General features: G+C 43.2%; 1 protein-coding gene across 3 annotated transcripts in view; it reads left to right on the top strand.

Annotated features, from left to right (window-relative positions):
- Window positions 1–13525, top strand: part of FGF13 (fibroblast growth factor 13) — a 357392-nt gene that overhangs the window by 123346 nt on the left and 220521 nt on the right. The window lies entirely within an intron of this gene.

Raw genomic sequence — 13525 nt, 5'->3', positions numbered from 1 at the left:
TTTAGTATTGAAATTTATTGGACTGTAAAAGACACCGACTGCTTTGCTTGCATTTCTGAAAGTAATTATATGCCACATGCTGTGTTATAAAGTGGATCTGTGTTTTTTTTTTTTTTTTTTTTAAAAGAAAGGTACAAAATTATCAGGTGTAATGCAATAGTTGTATTTTAAAAAATGTAGAAATCTGTTTATGCACACAATTCACCATCCTAGATTAACAAAACAAGAATTTCTAAGTTTGACACAGATATTTCACTTTTGTGCTTGTTCCATGGGTGTGTGGTGGAAGGGCACAGGTGTGGACTATCCATGGTTGTGTTCAGAGAAGGAACCGTCTCTAGGCCATGTCTATGTTACAGTTGTGCCTGTATAGCACTGATCTGTAGATGCTTCCTACATTGAGCAAGTAATTTTTGGGTTTTTTTTGCCACTTGTAAGTAATCCAAGTAATCCAATCCTCTGCAACAGGCAATAACTAGATCAGTGGAAGAATTCTTCCCTGAGTTTTGCTATGGCTGCACTGGAAGTTGGATCCACTGAAGCGCAGTGATCAGGGTACAATTTTTTCCCACAACCCTGAAGAAGGTTGATCGAATTTTTAAGCGTAGACAAGGCCGTGCTTACAAAGCCGTGCTGTGTGGGTGACCTATGACATCTTTTTCATAGGCCAGGCTTCCCTAACCACCAGTGGTCACAGAATTTCCCAGTGGAAGTGGGACTTAGCGAAGGTCTGGGTAGTGTGAGAGTATCTGAAGGTGTTCAAGGGGATTACAGGACAGCCCTGCTTCTTTTAAAGCTCATAAAATGCATTGTGCAATGTTTCCATTTAGGTTATGCAAAAATGCAATTTTGCTGAAGGGGTTTGAGAGGGAGCCTGTAGCAAAGTGTGGAAATGACCGCAACTGAGCAGCTTTCCCATGTTCTTGTCTTGCATTACTGTTGCTCCTCCACTCCAGATTCTGTGTTAGTATCTTGTGTTGGAACCTCATAACTTGGTACACATAGCCACACTGAAGGTATACCTTACCCTGCCTATTAAGCTGCATTGAAGCCTTTTAAGTGAGTAAATGCATACTAACGCTGCTGCTGAAGTTTTATAGGTGACCATACAGAGCTTACCTTTTTACTGCATTTGATCAGGCAGCCCTGCACGATGTTGGTGGCGTTGCATAGCTTTTCTGAGAGACAGGTTTTCTGTGGGCAGGAGACTTGTGCAAGGCAGTGGTGCTAAAGGATGTCTAGTGACGATACCCGTTAGTAACAACAGAGTGTGCCCCTTTTGACCCGAGTGGCTAGACAAAGTTCCAGGCCTTGAAGATCCAGCCAGAGGTAGAAATTGGTGCAATTTGATGCAGTCATGGTTAATTACAAAGATGGTACAAAGTCCTGCTTCTCGGATGCAGACAGAACAAAGAACAAAAGGAGCAGTTTCTTGTTCATAGCCCTTGATCTCTTTAGCTGACCCCAGGCCTGGAAGCATGTGTGCTCTCTCGGCTCTTCCAGTGTCACCTAATACTCAGTGGCTACTGTGTGGCTTTCTTGCTGTTTTCCTCTGCCGTTTTCTGTTTCTCTGTTTGGTTTCTGTCCCCTTCCTCTCCTTCCCAAAACTCAGGAAAAGTTCTCAGCCCCATCAGTCCAAAGTCCTGGGAAGTCACCCTCCCACAATCTCTTTTTGTCTTAGACTTCTGATTAACTCATCCTGATAGGCTTGAATGGTACATTGACACTCAATCTCAAAGTGGTTTGTGATTCACCAGTAGCTCTTGACATAACAATATTGTCACAGGCGGCACATGGGGAGCCTACGCCAAACATGACTTTGAACAGTTGATAGTGGACCAACTACTATGAAGGTAATGTCCATCAGAGACCCACCAGTCCAAGGGGTATATTTTCTAGTATCGGAGCTGTGTTAGTTGGTGTCCATAAAACCAATGGTAAGTCCTTTGGCCCCCTTATACTAACAGATTTATTGGTGCATAAGTTTCTGTGGGTTGCATCTGGCGAAGTAGATCTTTGCCCACGCAAGCTTATGGTCGTAAATATGTTAGTCTGTAAGGTGCCACAGGACTTCTCATTATTTTCTTGGCCTATAAGTTTTGCGAAAAAAAGTCAATGTGTTCTTTCTAATGTATGCAGACAACAGAGAGAGAGAGTCCCACACTCATGTCTATAATTACAGTAAAAACATCTGTTATAGTTGTGTAATTGGAATCAGATGCAAGTAGCACACTGTCCTCTTGACCTTACAACACGGTCGGTGTTGTTTTCAGTTTTTAACATTTTATCACACCAGAAGTGCTCCTGTCTCTAGTTCCATGTTCCCTGATATAATTTGGTTTCACAAAAAATATACAAGGTAAAATACCTATTTCCCTGCAGCAAAATTAATCCACATGGCACACAACTATCAGTTCACTGCCTTACAGGGGCCTGATACAAACACTACTGAAGTCCAGTGAAGCCAACTGGAGTTTTTTCATGGACTTCGGAGGCCTGAGGAAAAAGATGGTCTTTATTTTTTCCTGCTGTTACTAGTCCAAATGACCTGCCTGTCTCTCCAGGTTTTAGCATCTTGGTCCATATTTCCTTCTAGCCTTCTCAGACTTTTTATCTTTTGTCTTTTGAATACCTGAAAGAGCATTGAGAAATGCACATTATTGGACAGGAGTTGAGAAGCTGAGCTGAAATAACATGGATAGGAAGAGGTATTGCCTATTGAACATGAACGCAGTAGTCTAGCGTCTAGAGCAACTACTTTGTACTGTGTGTGGAAGAAAGGGTTGGCTGTGAAGTCTCCTAGTACCTGTTATATACCTGGTTTGACACAAGTAACTTGCCTCACTTCTTAGTCGTGATCGGGAAGGTGAATGGATAGCTAAGTTGCAAAAAGGGGGTTGAAAAACAGTATGCTGGGCTCAGGGTATTTGTGGTAGCACCCTGATATGGGGGCAATAAATATGATCAAGCTGGACTGCAAAGGTCTGGTTGCACCTGCAAGCACATGGTCAGAGCGTGCTGTACATAGACTGGTTCCCTACAAAGTAACCAAGCCCATCAGCAAATTGCAGTGCAATGTAGCTTATGAAGGATGAGCTTTTCTGCATACTTTTGGATGTGCAGTGGTATACCCCCGTAGGCTTAAATCTGATTGAATCAGGGTAGTTTTGCTGTACGTCAAATAAAGGAACCTGAGTGATGAAATCTAGACTCAAACTGAATGTTTCATATCCCAAAAAACTGAACAAATTGTTTTCCCAGAACTCAGCAAGGCATTTTGAATAAGCCAAATAGCACAGGCCTTAGAAGGAATCTTCTACTTGGTTTTCAATTATAAAGCATTAGAATCTTTTCACTGGACAGACTATTAAAATATCCTTGATTTTAGAAGATGTAAGAAGCCCCTACAAATATCCTAATATTTCATGTTCCACTCTTGCAGTCTTCAAATTAAAATGTGCAATGTTGCTTGTATTACAAGAATAGAGAATGTTTTATTTGTATTTGCCTTTCTCTCAGATGTGCTTTTTTAGCAGAAAATGTGCACTATTTTAATTTGTATCTAACATTTTCCATATAGTTAGTTAATTAATTCACTAATAAAGCTGAATTTATATACAGTGATGGTAGCTTGCAGGCGTTCATAAATCCATTTCATTTTCACTGTAAGATAAAGCCCTATGTTTTTCTTATGTTGCCATGGCTAAATCCCCTCTCTTGTCAATATATCCCTGTATGTAAATCACCTGGCTAATTTTACCTTGCAGTCATTAGACAAAAATAAACTCTAGAAACCTTTTTTTCACACAAACCATCTCGTCTGATGTATTTCAATCAGGCAAATGGATTAGAGTATTTCAAATAATCCTTTTCTTGTTTGTTTAAAACACTAATTTCTGCTGGAAGTGGTCTCCTTGCTATTTTATTTCTCATAGTCTCCTTATCTAATAGAATTAGATAAATTCCCCTGGAAGCTTCAAAGTGCAGCTGATTTATTTTTTTAAAGGCACAGTAGTGGTCAGTGTTCCTTCTCCATTTTTCAATCCATGGGCAGAATACATTTTGTTATGTGCACCAAGGCATGTGTGGATGTGCACCACCAGTGGAAACATGGGCTGCCCATTGTGGGTGCTCTGCTAATTAGCTGGGCAGCACTTGAATCTCTCCTGGGCAGTTGCCCAAGCGCTGAGCTTACAGGGGACACTAGTACGGCTCCATCATCCATTACCCACCAGTGCTGGTGGGATAGGTGTAGGGAATGCGATTGCCATGGATACTGCTGGTGTTCAAGCTCCTCTGGGTTTGGAGGAGCATAAAACATTTCTTTCGATCCCTGACGAGATCCCCTGCACAAGGCTTGTTTACTGACACTTTGCACAAGGGCCTGGATTTAGTCCAGCCGGTGTCGGCCATTGTCCCTTTCCTGTAGTGATTGCAGTGTGGAATAAGAACGCAAAAACCCATATTCAAAAGCTGAGTTAAACACCCGCATGCTGACTTGTGTTTCTCATCTTTGCTCTCCACATCTTAGGTCTGCATTCTGTGCCATGCAGCAGTCACTTGACATGGGCGGTGCAGAGTAACAGGACCCAAAAGCCCATATAGTTGTGATGGGAGGGTGGGCCTGTCTGCTCCTACATCTCCTTCCACCGTGCAAGGGAGGTAGCCAAAGCAAATGAGGCTTATCCATGGCTTCATTAGGCTCTTCATCAGCTCACAGAACCGTGGGCATTCATGAAAGTGCCTGCAACTGCTTCACTGGCGTTTTGATTTTATCCCGCAAAATCTTGTTACGTTTCATGCCTTGCCTTAGTACAAGGTGAGCTGCCCTCCATACATTTCCTCTGGTGCTGGTTGCTGGAGCGATCAGGAGTCCCAGGGGCTCAGGAAGGGGTTTTCCACAAAGATGATTGTGATGCTATTGGAATGCACTTGCATTGGCCCCCGTGAGATCTCACTTTGCTCAACAGCTGGTACTGCTGCATCCTGGATATGTATGTTAAATGTTGCTTCACTGAGGCTGCCTGAGGATTTCTCTCTTAGTTATTTTTCTAAAGCAGGATGTGACACAGGGATGATACAAACTACAGCTTCCTTGTATTTTCAGCAATTTTTAAAAATCTGTCATTCACCAAGATGATCCTTTTTAATACCCCCTTGATCTTATTCTAAATAAAGATAGACTGGTGGAAGGTAATCTCCTGCACATAATCCAACTAAACCCAAAATTTGGGGGTGTCAACATTTACTTGATATTGACGATGTACCAAACATCCAGGAATTAACTCTGCTGCTGTCTGTTCATCAAACATGACAAGGAACTCAATTTATTGTTAAACTGGCTTGGGAGTTTCCAAGGAGTAGATTTAGAATGTAAAGAAGCAAGGAATCCTATGGCTTGAAAATGAAGTCATTTAAAGCTGAGAGTTCCTATTTTGGTGTCTATCACTGTTTAGCCGAGGTCCACTTCAGATTAGCTAAATGGTACCTTGAAATAGTAAAAGTGTGCAGACTGAGAATGCACACTTGAATTCCTCTCTCCCTGCAGTGTTACCCCCCTCTGATATATGAAAAACTGGCAATCAGAAAGAAATGTCTTGGCTTAGCACCTTATTGAGGATGTGAGTGACGTAAGAATAAATTTGAATATTGATTAGGCTAAGTCAGTCACACCAGAGCAATGGACTGGACTAAAACTGAGTCCTTACCAATGCTCCCAGGATTTTACCCCGCGACCCTGCTCGCCGTCTACGGTGGGTCTAATCACAACGGGGTTTCAGGGTGTGTGAACTGCGCTGCTGCGGTGTGTTTACCCAAGGAAGAAATACGGACAAGGTGTTAGGTTCAAACAGGGAGAAAGGGTTTATTTAACAAAGTAGAAGTGTGGATTATGGTAAGCTAGGTGACACAAAATATATGGACCCTTGTTTTTCTGAAATAAGCACAGGATTTGAATACTAATTGGCTTATAGCCTTAAACAATAGGTAACTGCTATAACAGCACTGCTATCTAACCCCTTAGCTACTTACTGCGCTTCCGGGACGGGCTGTGCAGCCTTCAATGCGTGCTGTAAAATGGAAAGGATAACTTCAGAGCTGTATTGTATTTATTTATTCCTGGATCTTCCTGAGGTTCACCAGGTCGCTCAACCCTTGGCCGACTACCGCGGGGAGCAGATCTTACTTAGAATAAGAATTTGCCTGCGCTAAGATAGGTCAATTCTCTAGTTAAGTGGGTTGCCCTGCTGGCCAAGCAGGGGAGAGCCCAGTATATGCGGGGTTTCCTTCTGAGAGGTTATCCCCTTAGTTAAATGGTGGGGTTTTCCTAGTTAAAGGTTATTCCCTCAAAAATGGTACTGCCTATTTTGACCACCTTGTTATGGTAGCCCTTTATTGCAGACCTTCATTACCCTTAAAGGGTTACTAAGAACACCAGGGTTTTCCCTTTATAGGGTTATCCCTGACCGCTCTACCCTCCTAAATAGGGGGGAGCTTATAGCTCTGGATTATAATTATAAAGCAGTTTGCCTAACTACCCTTCTGTGTGCATGTAATAGTTTTAGGCTAGACCAATAGCATTGGCCTCCTGTGCCTTTACAAAGAGACAAGGGATACAAAATTTAAGACACAGATCATGGACTTGGGGAAGTCCCAATCCACTTTCTGTTACAAAACTATATAAAAACATTAACTGCTCACCTAATTACTTATATTGACTTTAAACCCAGACCACAAATACCTCCTTATTCCTGCTCTGTAATCCAGGCGCTGGGCCTGTAGTTCTCTTCGAGCTAGGAAGTTATGACCCTCACGGCGCGCTTGTACGGCAGCCGCATCAGGTCAGATAGTAAAGGAGGAAGAAAAAGAGAGCCAGGAGGAAAAACCGGCTTGGTTAACAAAAACCTCCTGTGTTTTTTAGGAACGACCGTGATATTTCAGACACCGGCCTGAGCTAGAGTCGGTGACTGGAAGGGCAGGGTCGCTGCTGCGGTTTTCTCGTGCAGGGCACCGTTGTTTAGGTGGTGCAGTCTGCCAGGCAAACCCTCCGGATAAAAGAACCGGAGCCTTACTAGTGATTTTTTGCTCTTTGTAGACTGGAGCTCTTCTGGTCTTCTGGCTGGAACTCTTCTGTTCTTCTTCGGCCCACGGCGGCTAGCGAGCGATGACTGACACGCAGGTCAGCTTCGGCTCTTCCGCCAGCGATGTTCGGCTACAGGCTCAGTCCAGCTCTTAGCTCAGTCCTTCTCTGTAGTCTTCTTTCTTCTTCTCCTGCTCTCCTCCGAGGTCTGGTCCGGAATGCCCCAAGCAGCGCTGCTCTCCTGAATATATGCAGCCTGGGTGGACCTGTTTGACAACTTCTGCCTGCTAGGTCCTCCTCAGTGCCACAATGTATCAAAGGGGCATTTGACTACTACATATGTATAAGGATTCTAAATTAACCAATCAGTTTGAAACCTTTCAAACCATAACTTCATACATATTCATAGCCCGCCGAATATTAATTGCAACTGTCATTTTCCAGCGGCCATTTTGTGTATCTAAACACCATTTTGACAGTAAATATACTTTACAATTTATCTAATTTTGATGTGGTTTGTGAGGGAAATATGTCACCACTGCTGGTAAAGCAGATTATAAAATTTAAATGCTTAGCTTAAGGGCTGTTTGGTCAGGATGCAGGGCAACCACACAGACACCACGGCTCATGGACAGGGACATATAAATCACCTCAGAAGAGGATTTTTCTACACACCTAAGTGTAAAGAGTGTGAATGGGATCTTTGTTAGCAAAATCCAATGAATTATCCCTGCCAGTTTCTTACTGAGAGTCCTGTGGTGGTGGTAGTTGCTTGTATTAAAGAGGTAGATCTGACTGATTTGTGGTCACGGAAGACGAAATGCAGTTTCATGTCTGTAATGAGGCATAGGATTATGGTGCAATACGGTATAATCAAGTGGATGGAACACTGGGAGTGGGTGTCAGCTGGGATCTGTTGCCAGTTCTGTTACTGAACTGTTGTATAAGCACAAGAAAGGCACTTCACTTCACCTCTTCCCTCATCTGCAAGACAAGGAGAGCTTCCTTGGCTGATCCTGTAAGCAGGGGTCAGCCACTTTTCTGAGGCAGAATGCTGAAATTTGACCTTTTCACCTCCATGTACAGTCCAAATGCTGGTGATACTTTTTAAAGTCTGTAAGGGCTTGTCTACACTTGCCTCCAACTTTGAAGGGGGCACGTTAATCAGGGCGATGGAAGGTTGCTAATGAAGTACTGTGGTGACTACACAGCACTTCATTAGGCTAATTCTCAGCGGCAACTTCGAAGCATCAAACTTTGATGTGCCTGCATGCATGTAGCAACGGGCACTTCAAAGTGCCTTTACTCCTCAAAATTTTGTAACCCATGTTAGCCATGGGAGGGGAAAATTGAGATATAGTTTAAAATATTATGAATAGTCTGCAGTGTAAACTTTGCACTGAATACAGAAGCATGCTTGATGGAAAATGTGCTCATTCTAAAAACGCTAGGATCTGGAAACATAGCAAAGTTGATCTGCAGTTTATTGAAATCCCTATTCATTTCTGTCTGACCGTGTCTACACGAGCCCTCTCTTTTTGGAAGGGGCATGGTAATGAGAGATTTCGGCGTATGCTAACGAGGCACTGCCATGAACATGCAGCACCTCATTAACGTAGTGGTGGCCACGCATTTCAAAAGTGCCACCTTCAAAACGCCTGTCGTGCATGTAGACAGGGGCCTTTCGAAAGAATCCTCCAGACTTCGAAAGCCCCTTCTTCCTATTTGGTTTTTGGAAGAAGGGACTTCCGAAGTCTGGGGGATTCTTTCAAAAGGCCCCTGTATCCACGTGCGGCGTGCGTTTCGAAAGTGGCACTTTTGAAATGCGTGGCCGCCATTGTGCTAATGAGGTGCTGCATATTCATAAAAGTGCCTCATTAGCATCTGCCAAAATCCCTTATTACCATGCCCCTTCCAAAAGGAGGGGGCTCGTATAGACACGGCTTCTGAGTATGCTGTTGCTAAATTAGCTGCTCAAATATCGTTGACAAGCTCGTTGTCATGGCATTATTTCTCTGTATACAACCTGTACTAAATTATTAATTTTGTTGTCTCAAACATATGTTAAGTTTTTGCAAAATATCTTTCATCTTGTAAGTCTCGTAGACAGAATGGCAAACTCTGGAAATCTTCACCAGAAGAGTAATAATATGCATAATCCACCTGGCTCAAGCCATTAGATTACAAAGCCTGTTATTGTTACATTCTGAGTCCCACTGTTAGAGTTCATTTTGTCACTGTCAAGAAATCTGACTGATCAACAGCTGCAGCAAAACTGGTAGTTGATGCCAGTTAATGATCATTGGCATGGCGGGTCTTCCTTAACATCCTGTCTTGGATGCGCTATCTTGGCAGGTGATTTTGGGCTGGTAGAATCTGGATGCAAAAGAGTAGTTATGCAGTGGCTGTGTCTAGATGGAAGGGGTTGGTTAAAAGCTGCAGAGCTTTTTTGTCATGTGACAAGTGCTGAATACAGTATTGAACATTTCAGGAGTCTGTAGAAGAAGACGCAATGAAATCAGAATTTTTGATAAAATATATCCATGCGATTAACTGCGTTACAGTACTGAGGGAGTTTGGAAAAAGGCCTGGAGGAATGGGGAGAAAACATCTGGATGTACAAAGGCACAAACTATTTTTTTTGAGTGAAATTAAACATTGGACACTAAGTTCCCAAGATAGAGTATTTCTCTGTATTGAATTACTTTACAATTCAGGAGGGGGGAATCTGATAGCAAGCATAATAAAAATTCACCATGTTGAAAATGGAAGAGCAGAACTTAAACAGACTTTCGTAGTCTATCTGTATGTGAAATGGACTTCCTTATGTGATCAGTTCCAATTTTGAACTCAGGTTGGCTTTTTAGCCATAAAAACCCGCTTGAACAAGCAATTGACAAGTATTGAAATGGTGTACTCAGAAGTAATACGGTAGCTAGACTGTGTACATAGTACAGACTGAAACAGATTTTCTTTTCGAGTGACTGGTTGGCCACAGACATGCAGCAAGAAATTTAACTTTATTCCTGGATCATCATCAACAGTTGGTTTGGTGAAGGGTAGGAATTTAAGGGAGAGAACCTTGTAATTTTTCAAAAGTTGTCAATCCACCTTTAGTCCACTTACCGGACTTATAAGGAGTGTGTGTGATTGGTGGGGGTTCATGTGCTTTATGAAAGAACCCTGTGCTGCATGGCTCAAACAGTGTTCCCAGGATAATGATTAGATTTTGAATGCAACTGATGTTACAGACAGACATGGCTACCCCTCTGAGACTTCAAACCATAAAAGCATTCATGAGTTCTACAGCGCAGCCCCTTGGATCTTTTAATGACTGGAACCCTTGATAGGGCTCACTGCATGTCAATGCTCTGCATAGATAATGATAATCACATTACATTTTTATTAGTAGGGAATTTTCTCTTGGGTGGTTAGCTCCCATTTCTAACTTTGTTGTGCAGGGCAATTGTGTGCTTGGCCAGAAGTACACTAGGGGAGAAAATTTAGGTAAAATACGCAACTCCAGATACGTGAGTTGCGTACCTGGTGTCAATGTAGCTTGCGTCAATTTTCTTCACTGTCCCCATAGTGGGAGGTTGATGGGAGAAATTCTCCTCCTATTGACATCCCTTACTCCTTGTGACCGTATGCCTGTAAGTCAGCTGTACCAGAGAGGTAGCTGTGACTGCCACGAGGACAGAGGTCAATGGGGCTGCCTTCAGTGTTCAATTTAGTGCCTCCCTACTAGACCTGCTAACTCAAATCCTGGAAGATTGAACTCTGGACTGTTGACTCTTTGGTACGTATAGACAAGCCCCTTGTTTGTAGCCAGCTGCCCAAGAGATGGTTGACTTTCAGGCATGGCATCTCCAAGGGGTAGCTGTGTTAGTCTGTACGTTCAGAGCTAACAAGTTGTCCTGTGGTACTATAGAGACTAGCAAATATATTAGGTCATGAGCTTTTATGGTTAAAGCCTATTTTCTCAGATATAGTATATGATCCTCCTGGCTTTTAAATGTATGGCAAAACTTTATGGATGTAAATCAGAGTGGTTTTAGGGTGAATGGCACCTTATCCAGCTCCCACTAGATTCAAGGAAAGGCTCATACTTCATTTAGCTTTTTGGAGTGAATGGCAGTATGTACGCATCTACTACTACTTATTACTGCTTAACCCTTGTACTCCGCATGGAGCATAGGTCATCTACAAGTCTCCTCTACTTCACTCTGTCTTGGGACGCAACTTCTAGTTGGCTCCTGGAGTACCCCAGTTGTTCTTCAATCTCAGTTGACTTCATCTTGTCCGAGGTCTTCCTCTTTTGTGTTTTCCTTGTGGGTTCCATGTGAGAGCTTGACAGACTGTGCTGGATGATGGTTTTCTGAGTGTGCGGCCAGAACACTTTGAAGAGCTCTGAACTGCCCTGCCTGCATGGAACCTCCTGAGTTACCACCTGCAAATATACTGCTCAAATTAACAGCGGCAGACCTACAGTATGCATCATGGTGTTTTTTATTATTATGCCATATATCATGATAGTAACCAGGTTTTCCTTCGCTGGAAAGCAATCCAATTAAATGAGCTTCTGTACAGTTCCTGGGCTGTTATCTCCCATAGGACGTGAATCTGAGATTTGTGCATGTCTCTCATTCTTCATAACACTTAGAACGAGAGAGACAACATTAGATTATCAACGTCATCTTCTATCTCCCTGGACCCATCCATTTTAATAATGAATACATGCCAAAAAAACTTATGCCTTCTCACTGCATGTCAGCCAAAGACCACTTACAGCTAGGCCACCAAAGCATCACAGCTGCCTAAGTAAGACTTTCACCACCTTTTTAATTAGACTTGGAAACCTGTGAATTAAATATGAACATTAATAATTTGTTAACGCTAAATAAATAATTATGATGGGGAACGGGGCAATCACTGCGATGTAACCATTTGGGATTTTTTAATTGTTTGGGACTGTGCGTGTGTCTGGTTGTATTATTGTTTTTCATGTCAGACTCTTAATTTTACAGCTGGACACTGCATGGTACCAGATGTACTTTTTCATTTGGCATATTCAATAAGGGGAAGAAAATGAATGCAGAGTGAGAGAATTGTAGAAGCCGTGTTAATTAGAGAGCTGCCAGCAGTTTATTCAGGCTGTTTGCAAGTGCAATCTTTTAGCAGAGAGGAGATGAATGAAGAAGAAAAAGAGACTTGGGGAGGATGGCGTATAATTGTCTGGTGAGGTCATGGCTTTTCTTATCTTTGATCCTGCAGGGTAGTCTCCAGGACGCGTAAGGGGAAGCTTGCAAGTTCCAGAGCATCTTTGGGTAGTGACTGGACACGCTAAGCTCTCACTGACGTGGTGGGAGTGAATGGGCATTTAGAGCCCTTGGCACCTTGCTGGGTTGGATCCTGTGTTGGTAACAAGACAGTTTAGCTGCAGACATTTAGGTGCGGACAAAGGAAGAGAGTTTTCTTGTCAGAAAGGCGGAGGGGAAATCTGCACAATGATCTACTCCACAATCCCTTACTTAGGTGCCTGATAGGGGGCCTGCTGGTTTGTGATGCTGTGCGGTTTAGCGATTGCTGTGCCTTTGCCCTCTGTTAAATCTCAGGTGCAATCCAGTGCTCATAATTCAGTGAGGCACTGGGAAGCTGTGGGGCAAAGAATCTTGTAGTCATGCCTCCCTTCTGCTGGAGTGACATGACCTCTGAGCCCTCCGCTGCCTTGGGGGAAAGGGACTGGAGTATCTTCATACCAGTGGCTCTGTTGGCCGGGCCCTAACCCCACGCAGCTACTGTGTGGAAGGCAGCATTAAGGCAATCCAAGGTGTTTCATTATGTTGCAAACAGCCTGTGACTCTAAACCTAAAGGTCCCACTCTCACCCCATGGCCAAGTGCCCTATTTAGAGTGGCTAAAAAGGAGCCCCTACCTTATTGGGGAGGCTATGAGCAATGACTTGGGTCTCCTTTGAGAGCAGCAACGTAGAATCTCTTCCCAATGCTGGAGAGGAATTTGTGCACACCGGGGCCTTACTAGTGTTTACCCCAGCAGTCAGTGTGAGTTCCCCCTCCCCTGGCATTCTCTGCTTGGTGGGGTGAGGGTATTTATGGGAGGGTGACGGAAACAGGCTGGAATGGATGACCCCTGAAACATGGTGGTGATGCGACATAGGGTTTCCCACCTTAAAAAAAATACTTGGCTAGCAAGGGATGGGGATATTTATTAGAAATGACTGTGGGAGCCATGAATTTATCATAGCCCAGAATAGCAAATTTGGCATTCAGGGATATGTCAACACTTACTAAAAACTTCGAAATGGCCATGCTAATGAGCTGATAGGAATAAGGGGATTTCAGTGTTGGAAGGGTCCTTTCGAAAAGGACCCCTGTGTAGACAAGCTGTGGGCAAGCAAACCGAGGCACTTTCATTTCATTTCAGCGCC

Source organism: Carettochelys insculpta, chromosome 13 (genome assembly GCF_033958435.1).
Source record: "Carettochelys insculpta isolate YL-2023 chromosome 13, ASM3395843v1, whole genome shotgun sequence".
Lineage (NCBI taxonomy): Eukaryota > Metazoa > Chordata > Testudines > Carettochelyidae > Carettochelys > Carettochelys insculpta.
Note: the sequence above shows the minus strand (reverse complement) of the source record. Positions and strands in the feature narration are given on the sequence as shown.